The sequence below is a fragment of the Macaca thibetana genome, chromosome 1 (assembly GCF_024542745.1).
Source record: "Macaca thibetana thibetana isolate TM-01 chromosome 1, ASM2454274v1, whole genome shotgun sequence".
NCBI lineage: Eukaryota > Metazoa > Chordata > Mammalia > Primates > Cercopithecidae > Macaca > Macaca thibetana.
Genome location: NC_065578.1, coordinates 197,549,276 through 197,562,936, shown reverse-complemented (window position 1 = coordinate 197,562,936; position 13,661 = coordinate 197,549,276). Strand labels below are relative to the sequence as shown.

Here is a 13,661-nt window from a genome sequence, read left to right as displayed (position 1 = left end):
TAAAATTATATTGTCAATAGCCTCTATCACCTCCAACTATAGGTAAGTAAATTATTTTTTCTGAATTTTAAAAGTTTGGGTTAGAACATGAGAGATTTTAAGAAATAAGAATCTTATTTTAAGTTGACAAGTCATTTCTTATTAGATCCATGGTTCTCAACGTTAGCTGCATAATAAAAAAGTATTATGCCTGAGGTACTTTTATAGTAGTAATCTCTCAGCCCATCCCCCCAAATTCTGATTTAATTAGTCTGAAGTGGATTCCAGGCACTGGCAATTTTTTTATAGCTCCCCAGGTGATTCTAAAGGGCATCTAGGGTTGCAAATCACCGTTCTTGGCAGAACCCAGCTTCTCCTTCCCAGGGGTGATAAATCTCTGCCTTAGCCATAATGAGGTTGCAAGGTGAAGAGAAGAGTGTATGGATATTGGGAGGAAAAATACCCAAAGAAGTATTTTAAAAATATTTCCCTCTTAAACATAAATTTGTTGAATATGTAAAATGAAATAAAAATGCTAGAGCAATAAGGTCACAGCAAAAAGTTCCCAGCTCAGAGCCCTGTTTTATAGTCAGGTGCAATGTTTCTCAACCAAGCTGCCTGTGAGACTCAGCTGAGGAACATTTGAAAATATTAGGGCTCTGGGCCCACTCCAGACCAATTCTATCACAATCTCTGGGGTGGAGCCCAGGCATCAATGTATTTTTTTTAAATCCCCAGGTGAGTCTAATGTGGTCAAGGTTGAGGACCATTAGTCTGGATAAGGCAATTTTTCTAAATATCTTCAAAATTTGGATCATAGATTGTTCCATTTTTTAACACAAGAAGACATTTTAATTTTTTTTTTTTTTTTTTTTTTTGAGACTGAGTCTCGCTCTGTCGCCCAGGCTGGAGTGCACTGGCCGGATCTCAGCTCACTGCAAGCTCCGCCTCCCGGGTTTACGCCATTCTCCTGCCTCAGCCTCCCGAGTAGCTGGGACTACAGGCGCCCGCCACCTCGCCCGGCTAAGTTTTTGTATTTTTTTTAGTAGAGACGGGGTTTCACCGTGTCAGCCAGGATGGTCTCGATCTCCTGACCTCGTGATCCGCCCGTCTCGGCCTCCCAAAGTGCTGGGATTACAGGCTTGAGCCACCGCGCCCGGCCAACCCGAACACCATGAAGTTTTGTCTATAAAATGTGATTAAACGGTATTTTTGGTAAGCCTGGCTATGAATTTTAGTTGGAATGTGGCAAACAGAGTGAGTTGGACAAAAAATAGTAAGTTTCCATGGATGGTTGCGGACATGCAATGTAGACATTTAGTTGATAACCAAATATCTTGTAGGGTAATGCTGGCACATGCCTGGATGTGCCCTTCACCCAAAATGATGGCTCTCTTGGACGCATGGCTCCCACATGAAGTGAGTTCTGTAAAAAAAAAATGTTTCTCTGGTAGAAACGTATCACCAGCTAAAGATTCGTAGAGAGGGTCGGGCGTAGTGGCTCATGCCTGTAATCCCAGCACTTTGGGAGGCTGAGGCAGGTGGATTGCTTGAGGTCAGGAGTTCAAGACCAACCTGGCCAACATGGTGAAATCCTGTCTCTACTAAAAATACAAAAATTAGCTGGGCATTGTGGTGCACGTCTGCAATCCTGGCTACTTGGGAGGCTGAGGCCAGAGAATCACTTGATCCCAGGAGTTGGAGGTTGCAGTGAGCTGAGATCACACCACTGCACTCCAGCCTGGGTGACAGAGTGAGACTCCATCTCAAAAAAAAAAAAAAAAAAAAAAAAAGTAGAGAGTATTTCCCACTTTCCCATTAACAAAGTGAATCAAAGTGGCGTGCAAGGTTTCCAGAGGAAAAACAGAATTCAAGCATGCTAGGCCAACAATGGAGAAGCAGCAAAGGAGCCAGTGTTTGACTCAGAGGCCCAAGCGTAATAAACATGTAGACTGGTCTGAAGATCATGCAGAAAGCATCAGTGTATTGGCCATTGAATCACTGTTTTCCTTAAAATGAATTCCATTTCTTAAAATTACTTTGTAAACTAACATTTTCAAGTATACTTTTAATTTATGGCAAAACCACAATAAAAAGAAGCAACTTAGTGTGACATAAGAGCACTAATTAAGAGTCAGGTTTTGACACTAGCTACGTGACGGGCAACATATTTTATCTCAATATCTGAGTTTCTATTTCTTCATATGTAAAATGAGTCTAGTTTGATTCTTCTCAACCTTGGCTGATCAGCAGAATCCCTAAGGAGGTATTAAAACATACCACTTTCTGGGTATCTCTCCCAGATAGTATGATTTAATTGGTCTGGAATGGGGCCCAGGCATCAGTATTTCTAAAATATTTCCAAGTGAATCCAATGTGGACACAAGCTGAGAAGCACTGCACTGGATGAGCTCGATGTTCCTTTCAGCTCTCATCTTCCTTTGGGCTTAGGAGTCTTGGCTTTTGGGAGTGTCTTAGCCATTAGAAGACTTAGTAACCAATGATGGATACATCCCACAACACTCAAGGCTAGTACTTTGCCTCTTAAGAGAGTCACCATTTTTGTTTTTTAAAAATGACTACACATATCAATTAAGCTAAAAAATCTAAAGCAGCTTTACAAATAGGTTTCTAAATATGCTGTGCCTCTGACATTTTGTACTGTCCTGAGGAGATATTCAATAGCCCTTCCCATAGTGTCACCGAAAGCTTTCTTGATTCCACTTCAACCCTTCCCAATGTCTTTCGGGCATTTAGGCCTTGGGCCTGCATTTGTTTCACAGTTGGACTCGAAGTGCTGATTCCTATTTCAGTTTGGATTTGCTGCCAGGTCTCCCAGCCCGAGTTCAGTTTCCCATGGGTTGGCTGAACCATCAGTGTCAAACAGCAAGATAACATCCTAGAGCTGGAGCTCCTCCAGCCGTGTTATGTCAGGAGAACCGATTCCATGTTGGCCTCACAGGGTCACTGTGTTCTCACAGCCAGGAAGCCATCCTGGAAGCACATGGATGGATGGCTCCGGCATTTCATTTCAAAGCCATCTAGTCTCTCATTCCAGCTGTCGAGAGCAAACCAAAGGGAGGAAAAAAAAAAAAGTCCAAAGAAGCACTAGTTCAAGGCCAGTTTCAGAAATCAAGTGTTTAAATAAAAGTTATGATCCAGACTGAAATTCTGGACTCTGATAAATTACAAAATTAAAACCAGAATAAAGGTAGGTAGCTCTAAACACTCTGGTCAGTAAGTTTCTGAGTTGATTGACTGAACAGTCCAGTTAATTGCTTCCACCTGCACTTCCTTTTGGCTATGGAGACAGTTTCTCTATATTAAAACTTAGAAACAATTGCCTTCCCACCTGAAGGTTAAAATGACAATGTAAAACTACATCTGGCAAAAAGTTTGATCTTTGGATCAAGGGATTAGATTGGTTTTAGTCAGGTAAATTTAATAGCCTAGAGAAAACTATTTTCAAATTGCTGCAATCTTTGTAAACCCAAGATTTTCTCAGTGTAGGAAAGAGTTAGCAGGGCCACCCAGGTCTTTATATGGAGTTGGCCTGGAGTTTCTGCTTACCCACATGATCCTCATTTTCAAGATTAAAAATCATAGTAATAAGAAGGTTTCTTGAGTTTTGTCATTATTCATCATTAAATTCATCTAGATCCTTCATGCCAGAAGTAGAAACAAGATAGAAACTGAGTGCTTAGGAAAAGGTCAGGACAGATTTAAACATGGTCCACTCAACAGGTCAGCCTGTTGAGTTAACCTGCTCTTAAGCTACTATGCCAGCTGTCGCCCACCACATCCTTACCCTGGTCCCACTCATCACCATGTCCAAGGAAAATGTCCAAAGGAAATCTCCAACCCTACAGAATAGTGAACAAGTACCCAGTTACCTTTGGGATTAACCTACTCTGATAACACAGAATGTGGAATTCCCCTAGAAATACTAAGGCCAAAAATAGGCACCAGATCTCATTTGAGGAACACAGGCTGATGATTTTCCAAACTATTCGAGTGTTGGATGCCCACAGACACTGAGCTATCTGCACCATAAGGCTGTATAGCTCACTGGTGAAGAACACAGGACTTATAAGACTAATCTTGGTTCCATTCCCAAGTTCTACATTCACTCGCAGGGAGATCTTAGACAAGTTACACAAATTCTTGGGCCTCAGTTTCTTCCTCTGAAAACGGAATATGGGGATTGAGGCAATGCACAGCTGAAAAACAAGAGGGTCTCAAGAAATTATAGTTATCTTGACTATCCTTTATAATTACCTAGAATGATGAAACTATAACTGAATCCATTATGGTAAGGATTCTCAGAGCCATATGTTGTGGATTGGCTTAAGTTTTCAGTGAGTGCTTTTGACACTTTTAATTGTACACCAGAGCAGGGCATGTGGTACAAAGCACTGGCATTGGCAAAGGCTAGCATGGATATTGCTTGGGAAATGAGTAGGAGGCATAGCTGTCAATGGCTCTTCAGCCTGATTCATATTAACCAGGGCAAGGCCAAGGTGGCTCCATTAAACACCTTCACTAAGGATATTTTCCAAGGAAACACTTTTATAAGTTTCAGATACAAGCTAAAAGTGACATTGGGTTAAGGAAACATCTTAAACAGGTTTTCTTTTTTTGGAGATTGCTTTAGCAGTTAGATTGAATTTATGATTGGCACATTGGCTCTTTGTGTATGAGAGCAAGAGTCTCTAACATGTTAGAATGGATTAAGAAAGGTTATAGTCAAGTATTTTAAAGTTTTTTAAAAACACTCTATTCGTGATATGTGTAAACCTCATAAGCTTTTGTTCCCTAGGCAGAACAAAGATGAATTCCAGTTCCTGACCAAATTAGCACTTACATTCATCATAAAATGGGGGTAGCAGTGTCACTTTCCTTAAAGGACTGAGCTGAGGCTTGTAAAGCATTTAACAAAGCATTCAGCACAGTGTAAATGCTCACAGTCAAGGTTAACTGTTGTTGTCGTGGTTGTGGGTTTGTTGCTGCTGTTATTCCATCATTCAACAGACCTGTGCCAGACACAGTGAATTCCAAGAAGAATACACCAGTGGTCCAGTCCCTCAAGATGCACAAAGCCTCCAGGGAGGTTGGATGTGCAAATGTGTTCTCATACAAAGCAGTAACTTCTTTAAGGTCTGAACAAAGCTCTATAAGTACCCAGAGGGGAGCCAAGGATTACCTTCACAGAGGAGATAATCTTTTATACGGGAACAAGTGGGAATTTGCCTAGCAAGTGAAAGGGTTTGCAAGGCAGAGAAAATAGCACATGCAGAAGCTTGAGTTAATGAAAAGTCATAGTGAGCTTTGAGGAACAGTGGTGAGTCCTGGGTTACTAAAGTAGAGGTCACCTGAGGAGTGCCAAGAGAAGTGCTGGAGAGTTGCTGGGAGCCAGAGTGTGAAAGATCTTACAGAGTAAGCTGAGGATTTGGCACTGATCCCACTAGCCACAGGCGTCAACAGATTTCATGGGGGAAATAATGTGATTTGATTTATATTTTATTAAGATAAGTTTGGTGCCAACAAGGAAAGACAGAAACTGGAGTTTAAAAACACAGGAGGTGAGGCCTCCGGAGTGGAACAGCAGAAAGCCACTCACTGCTTCGTGGGGGGTAACAGCCCCACTCACTTCACTGAACCCTCTATGCAGTGGCTGTGCTCAGAGTTGATTGGCTGCCACTGGGGCCTTGTGGGTCCCTGCAGTCCATCTGAAGAGGAGAAGACCCGAGGGATGAGAAACAGGACTTTAGCTGGCTGCTCAGAGCAGACACTATGCTGAAGAGACCTGCAGTGTTTCCAAACAATGCCAGAAATTAGTTCTTCTTTTCACCCATAAGAAAAATCCTTCATCTGTCCCAGAAATCCCATTAAAGTGGACACATTGATGGATAAGAACTGAAGATGGTACATGAGGACTCCTAGGTTATGTCCCCAACCTTCCATTCAAGTCCCTCACCTTAATTCGTATATTTTGTTTCATCTTTGAAATATGCTTGGGGAATTATGTTTGGAAGATGAACTTCAGAAGAGGAGCCATATTAAGCATAAAAAACAGGATGACCAACTATCCTAGTTTGTCCAACACTGTTCTAGTTTTAGCATTGAAAGTCCACCATCCCAGAAAACTGAACCCCCCTGCCCTCCCCCGCCATCATCTCAGGCAAACCAGGATGGCTGGTCACCCAAAAGGGCTATTATAAACACTGTACTATGCAAAAAGACTGTGATTCAGCATTTATGAAATTCATAACTGATAGATATGACTTTTACTTGGGGAAAACTGGGTAACGATTTTTTCTCTATGTAATTTTAGGGTATCATACATAAGAACTCAACTTTCTTCCTCTAATAAAGCTGACATGTTTACTTATAAAAGATAGGAAACAGGAAACTAATAACAATAATAATAGTGACGGTTAACATATTGGGCATGCACTATATTCCAGGCACTGTTTTAAGTGCTTTACATAAATAAGTCATTTAATCTTCGCAACAGCCTTATTATATTCATCCCCATTTTACAGATGAGCAAATGGAGGCACAGAGATCATATACATAATAAATGTACATGGTGGAATTTGGATTTGAACTCAGGCTGCCTAGGTCCAAAGTCCATACTTTCAAATATTTCCTATATATAATGTATAATAACTCATTTATTACGCCCCCACTATGTACCAATCATTTTACTGAGTGTGCATTCTATAAAGTACCTCATTTAACCCTCACAATAGTCTGTCTGGTACCAGATAGGTCATTCATTCATTTATTATTTGTTGAGCTTATGCTTGTTTAAGAATCATAATATTGTATTTTTGTAGGTGAAGGAGGATAGGGGTTTGGACCAAAGTAGTAGCAGTGAAAATGGATAGGGGAGGTAAGATTCAAGAAAATTTTCTGAAGTAAAAACATCAGAATATAATGATTAGTTGAACACAAGGAATGAGGAAAAATAAATTGTTTAGGATAACCCTGGGATTTTGACCTGAGGGACTGGATGGGTGGTAGTCTACCAATCAAAATCAAAACTACAAGAAGATCTACCTTGAGAGGTGCTGAATGTTTGTGTCCCCCTAAAATTCATATGTTGATATCCTAACCCCCAGTGTGATGGTATTAGAAGGTGGGGCCTTTGAAAGGTGATCAGGTCAGGGGGCAGAGCCTTCATGAATGGAATTAGTGCCCTTATTAAAAAAGAAAAAAGAAAAAAAAAGCCACCCAGGAGAGCATCTTTGCCCTTTCTGCCACATGAGGACACAGTGAGAAGACAGTCATTTATACACCAGGAAGCAAGTCTCACCAGACACCAAATTTCCCAGCACTTTGATCTAAGACCTCCCAGCCTCCAGAAAAGTAAGAAATAAATTTCTATTGTTTATAAGCTATCCAGCCTATGATAATTTGTCATAGATGCTCAAAAGGACTAAGACAAGAGAGAAGTTAACGAGTTCATGTTGAAATGTATTAAGTTGCAGCTACTAAAGAGCATACCAGTTGATATGACCGGAAAGCCTGGAAACTTATATCTGCAGTTCAGTAGCAATGGTTGGAAGCCAGTGTCCTAGACTTGGTGATTAGGGTCACAGGTGTAAGGAAGATTGTCCAGAGAAGATGACAAATGATAAAGCCCTAGGGAATGTCAACATTTTAGGGAGAGCAGAGGAGAGCCTGCCAAGGAGGCTGGGAAGACTTGAGAAGAGGTGGGAGGAGAACCAGGAAACAAGTGGTTGCCTGGAAACCAAGGGAGGAGCAGGTGACGGTCAACAGGGCCAGTGCTGCAGAGAGGACAAACAGGAAGAGGGCTGAAGACAGATCATTACGACCAGGGTCTGACTTGGGATGGAGGGCACCAGATCAGAACATGACCAGATAGTAGCAAGTCATCCCACTCCTGACCTTAGCCCCCTGACATTCCCTCAGCCAGGAATAAAGTCAACCCCAATGCTGAGGGCAAGACTAAATCTGCCCCCTGGGGAGTTGGGTACTCCAGCTTCTGAGCGTGAAAGTTAAAGGAGCAGGGTGGGGGGCCCGGCAGAGAGGCCACTGCTGTTTACACATTCATTTCCAGGCACTCCTTCAGGCTATAAGACCAGCTCTAAAAAGCTGCAGAAACAAAACACAAAGCAAAAGCAAACAATTTAAAAACAAAACAACGAAACCAAAAATAAAAATAAAACCACACACACACACACACACACACACAACACACACACACACACACACACACACTTCCTTTTATAGCAGGAAAAAAAAGAAAAAATAATTCTACCTAATGAAATTTTCTGGACAGGTTTATGGCTGCCTGTTTATGGCTGCCTGACCTCCAACCCTGGGCTGGAGAATAACTGAGTTTTATTAAACATCAGCAAAATATGAATGAAGAGAGGGACAACCTTTCCAAGGGTCTCATTTCATTTCCAAGCCCAAATAGCTCACAGTTGACCTTGAAACTATGGAACATAATTTTCCCTTCAAGATGATAGAGAAAAGACAAAGTCGTGACAGGGTTCTGAATGGGAACCATTACATTCATGTGAAGCAGCACTGTTTTTAATACCCCCTCGGGAGAAAACATAGAAAGTTATGAGCTGAGCTAAGGAAAGATGCGTGAATGCAAATCTGACCCTCATTCAACTCTAGACAATTCAGCTGGAGAAAAAAATCATGTTATTTGAAGTCAGATGTTTGACCTTCTTATGTGAATTGCCATTATTTATCTCCACTCCCTAAGTGGTATTGCCTGGGTCCATTCTTATGCTCTGAAACCAGGCTCCACATCCAAATCTGTGTGATCATTCAAGCATTACGAGGTCTCCCCACTAGTCTACCACACTTCATTTTTCAAGTAGCAGGAGGATTGAGCAGAGCATTCCTGTGGGGAGAGACCCAAACAGGCCGCCCCCAAACTGCTTCCTTCAGGCTGATAAGCCCCCATCGTAAATTATGCCACAACTGGAGGCTTCAGCCTCTTGCCATTAGCTTGCCTTTCTTTTGGAAAGATACCAGTTCTGTCCCCTGAAATAAATCCTTTATTTTCAGCGTCCTAGAGGATTCCAAGGATCAGGAAAAGGAGCAAGAGAAGCCCCTCAGTTCCAGGGCAAATCATCCCACGCTGCTGTTTCCAAGCCTCAAGCTAACATCTCATTCTGGCTGCTCTCCCTTCTGGATCTCAGCAGCAATTCTACCACAGGATGATGTGGTATTTCCAATCTTCCACTTCACCATCCCCCACACCCGCTTTCCAGCTGTTGTCAAAGCAACAGGAGAATTCACTGGGAGATTCAATGAGGAGAGATGGTCAGGTGGGAGGGGTGGGATAGGAGGAAAACATACTGAGATAAGAAAAGCACTTGGTCCTCAGAGAACACATTCCTGGAATGCTGGGCTGCATCTCCATGGCACATGCTTTCACACTGACTCCTGGATCTAAGTCTGAGCTTTAGAATTCATTTTCTTTGGCCTCAAAAGGTTCTCAGACCTGGAGCAAGATAAAGAGAGGGAGATGCAGGCTCTTGGGTTGATCTTCAGAACACCAGTTTGCACACTGTAGCCTACGTCCCTGCATGGGTCCAAAGATACACATTGACTGGAAAGACCTTGACCCAGCCTGCTCCAGCTCTATCCTATCCTTCTAGTCAATGACCCTGCTAAAAGCAAGGAAAGTGGCTGCCTGAACCCTGAGGCTATTAAGGCCTAGACTGGACCGGTGAGCTCCTGAGCTTAAATCTCAGCCCTTTCCAATTCCAAACATTTTTCCCCAGATAAATCACTTTTTCTGGTCATGTCATCAACTACTTGTGCATTATTTAATGGATCAGCCATAGGGATGAGTCAGTTTGGCTGTGGGGGCTGCCAAAAGTAAAACCCCAGTTGATTTGGTGGGTTTCTTAAAAATCTTATTGACAGCAATTTAATTCAGTCAAGCTGTATTTCATCCTGGGACAGTTTCAAACCTTGGAAGAAGGGGAATCACTATGTCAACTATCTCGACTGGAAACTGGGTTCTGAGGCTGTGCTGATGCATGTGTCTATAGCAACTCTGGGGAAAATAGTCCATTTAAAAGTTGCAACAGTGACCTCCAAACTTTGGGAGGGGTTATAACATCACATAGCCATTTGGTTCTCTACGGACTCTGTCTCCAAACATACAAATTAAAGTTGACCATGCCGGTGCCTGGGCACGCCGTGGGGCCTGGTCAGAGGCAGGTGCCCAGCCTGGCCTGACCCCATGTACTCCCCACCCTCTGCACTCTGATGCTGAGTGGGTGCCAACCCCATCCCAGCCAGGATGATGGTGAAGTATTTCCTGGGCCAGAGTGTGCTCTGGAGGTCATGGGACCAAGTGTTTGCCGCCTAATGACAGCGGTACACAAACCCCTACAGCAAACACAGTACACAGGGTGGTGACCCTTGAGCAGAGGCTCCTGCCCTGACAACCTGACCAAGACCAGCAGACGCCCCGCTGAGCTGAGCCACTGTTTCCTGCCAGTGCCGTTTGCTCAGTGTCCATCCTGGAACACTCTACTGTGAAGCCACAGAATCAGACGTGACCACCTCACCTGGAACATCAACCACATCCAGCTGACAGCAGCACCTGGACCCAAATCCACTGGAAAGCCTGGGTCTCCTTTAGCTTATTTGACCATCTCCAGAGCTGTTCAGGAATTTGGTCTCACCCAATTCAAAACCAACGTGATCAAGACTGGGAAGGGTTTTGAATACATCTTGGCCAAGCTGCACAGTATGGCCCCTTCCAAAACACTTATTGAGACAGCTAAAGGAGCCAAGGAGAAGGCAAAGGAGACAGCACTGGAAGCTACAGAGAAGGCCAAGGACCCAGCCAGCCAGGGATCCCCCAAACAGCAGCTGCAGTTAGTGTAGCCAGCCCATCATGCTGCAGCACCCCAGACAGCTCAGACAACTTTCTCTGCCCTCTCCCCATTGTATGTTATCATTAAAACTCAACTTCTAGCCCCCCAAAAGAAATGTTTAAAAATACTTAAAGTAATTTGTAAATGATTTTTATTTTGAGATGTCTGTGGGAATTTCATTATAACCTTGCATTCTCTTAGACACTTAGGGTTTCTCCCACAAAATTCAGCAAGGAATCAACCTTCTGCCCCTTAGGTCAGGAAATAGTCTTACCAATGCTAAGAAGGAGAGCAAAGTTTTTCCAAAGTTAAGGCTCCCTTTAGGGCAACGTATATGACGTGTTCAGATAAGGCTTTGAGCATTAGTTCTGGCCCTATCCCAGCACCCTCAGCCTATACCTGCTCCTCAGAGAAGGCTGCATTAGAAAGCTTCATGGGGTTCTCATGGAAAGAGGGTGGCTAGGGAGAGAAACTCCCCACCTTCTTCCATGACACCATGTCTGCCAATAATAACGGCGAAAATTTATTGAACTTTCACTATGTGCTAGGCACTATTCTAAGTGTACTCCCTAATCTAATCCTTATAAAAACTCTCTAAAGGTGGTACTATCATTGTCTCTACTTTACAGGTGGGGAAACTGAGACACAAAGAAATCAAGCAACTTATCTAGAGTCATAAAGAAATAAGTAACAGTGCCAGGATTCTAGCAAAGGAAGTCTGACTGCGGGGTTCATCTCTTAACTGCTATATCCCAGCAGCTCTGGAACCTGAGCAGGAAGAAGCATCTGGAAGTCTTGGTAAAATACAGATTGCTGGGCCTTGCTCCCAGAGTTTCTGATTCAGTAGTCCTGGGTGGGACCCGAGGATTTATTTTTCTAGCACATTCCAGGGTGACGCTGATGATATTGGACCACACATTTGAGAATCACTGTCTATGCTATTCTATCTCTGGAGAAAATTATTGATAGAACTCCTTCTTCTTCCCCACACACTTCTCCATTCCAGATACAAAGCTCCATGAGAGATGAGTTATACTGAGTAATCTCATAAGATCAGCTATCTTTCAGAAGGGCTCAACTATTTCTCAGATATCATTGTGTCAAGACCCATCGGGCTTCCAGGAGCAGAATCCCAGCCTTCTGGGTGGGCCTCTCTGGGCCACTGACTGGAAATGCAGTCCATGGGAAATTAGGGTCCAGGCTGGCACCTCTTCATTTTTCTATCTGAACTCACTCCTTTGTTGATAACACATTGTTTCTAAACATAAGAGTGTTATTAAGCAACAGCAAGGCCAAGATGGGGGGATTGCTAGAGGCCAGGATTTCAAGACCACCATGGGCAACTGGGCAACAAGTTCCCATCTCTACAAAAAAAAAAAAAATCAAAACATTAGCCAAGTGTGATGGCACACACCTGAGGTCCTAGCTACTCAGTAGCCTGAGGCAGGAGGAACGCTTGAGCCCACGAGGTTGAGACTGCAGTGAGCCAAGATCAGCCACTTCACTCCAACCAATCTGGGCAACAGAGGGAGCCTCTGTCTCTAAAAAAAATAAGAAGAGGCAAGAGTAAATCTCATTTGTTTGCTAAAACTTTCTTTTAGATGTTTTTAAAGTTAGTATATCTCCCCAGGTTAATTGATTGATTGATTGAGTGATTAAGATAGAGTTTCACCCTTGTTGCCCAGGCTAGAGTGCAGTGGTGTGTTCTCAGCTCACTGCAACCTCTGCCTCCCAGGTTCAAGCAATTCTCCTGCTTCAGCCTCCCGAGTAGCTGGAATTACAGGTGCCTGCCACCACGCCTGGCTAATTTTTGTATTTTTAGTAGAGATGAGGTTGCACCATGTTGGCCAGGCTGGTATCGAACTCCTGACCTCAGATGATCCACCCACCTTGGCCTCCCAAAGTGCTGGGATTACAGGCGTTAGCCACCATGCCTAGCCTCCCCAGGTTAACTTATAAGCTCATTCATTTATTCATTCGCTTCAGAGTCACTTCAGAAATATGTAGAACAACGAAATATACCTACGTGGGTGGGGAAATCATAGCACAGACAAAACACAAACTGAGCAATTCTGTAAGATGAAGCCAGGATAAAGTTAGTACACGAAGATGCAAACCATAAGACAAAGTCAAAGAAGGAGAAACACCAGGTGCGAAGATTTACAGTTTCTTAGAAGCTCTTTGACACACGGAGATCTAAAAACTATTTCTGTCATTAAAAGGCATACTGCATGATGTGGTCTACAATGTTCTCCACAGCATCCCCAAGTTAAATACAAAAAAAAAAAAATGTTTCACAATACATTTATTAGAGTAGCCCTCAAAGCACACTCTAGGCTATAATATTCCGCAAAATACAGACCCTTCAGGGAGCTACATGTCAAGGCAACTGCCTTACCTACAGTAGGTTGCAATAAATATTTGAGAAGTAAAAACACTTTCAGTACTTGGATCACTATTCATGCTTCAAAGTACGTGTATGAAGCACTGCAACCACACTTCTGTCCAAATGCCTTGTAATTCTGGTACTTTTGCCACCAAACTTCCACCCAACTTACTTTGCTAACTTGAACTTCATTTCCTAGTGCTCAAAGACTATTAGTACCCTCATAGTGAAAGTCATCATATCATCTCTTTTTTAAAAAGTCCAGTTTTTCTCAAAAGATGACTCTTAAAGGTGTATCATTAAGCACTCTCATCAAATCACCCATTCATTAGTTTTGGTCTGTGACATCCTCTACTCTGACATTTTTCTGTGCCATTTGTAGCATAATGAAAACCACTTAAACC

At 42.9% G+C, this 13,661-nt stretch overlaps 1 protein-coding gene and 1 long non-coding RNA gene across 13 annotated transcripts in view; one reads left to right on the top strand and one right to left on the bottom strand.

Moving 5' to 3' along the window:
* MGST3 (microsomal glutathione S-transferase 3) overlaps positions 1-13,661 on the top strand; it is a 1,219,025-nt gene that overhangs the window by 1,042,687 nt on the left and 162,677 nt on the right. The window lies entirely within an intron of this gene.
* Positions 1-13,661, bottom strand: part of LOC126941999 (uncharacterized) — a 68,797-nt gene that overhangs the window by 11,270 nt on the left and 43,866 nt on the right. The gene's annotated exons all lie outside the window — the stretch shown is intronic.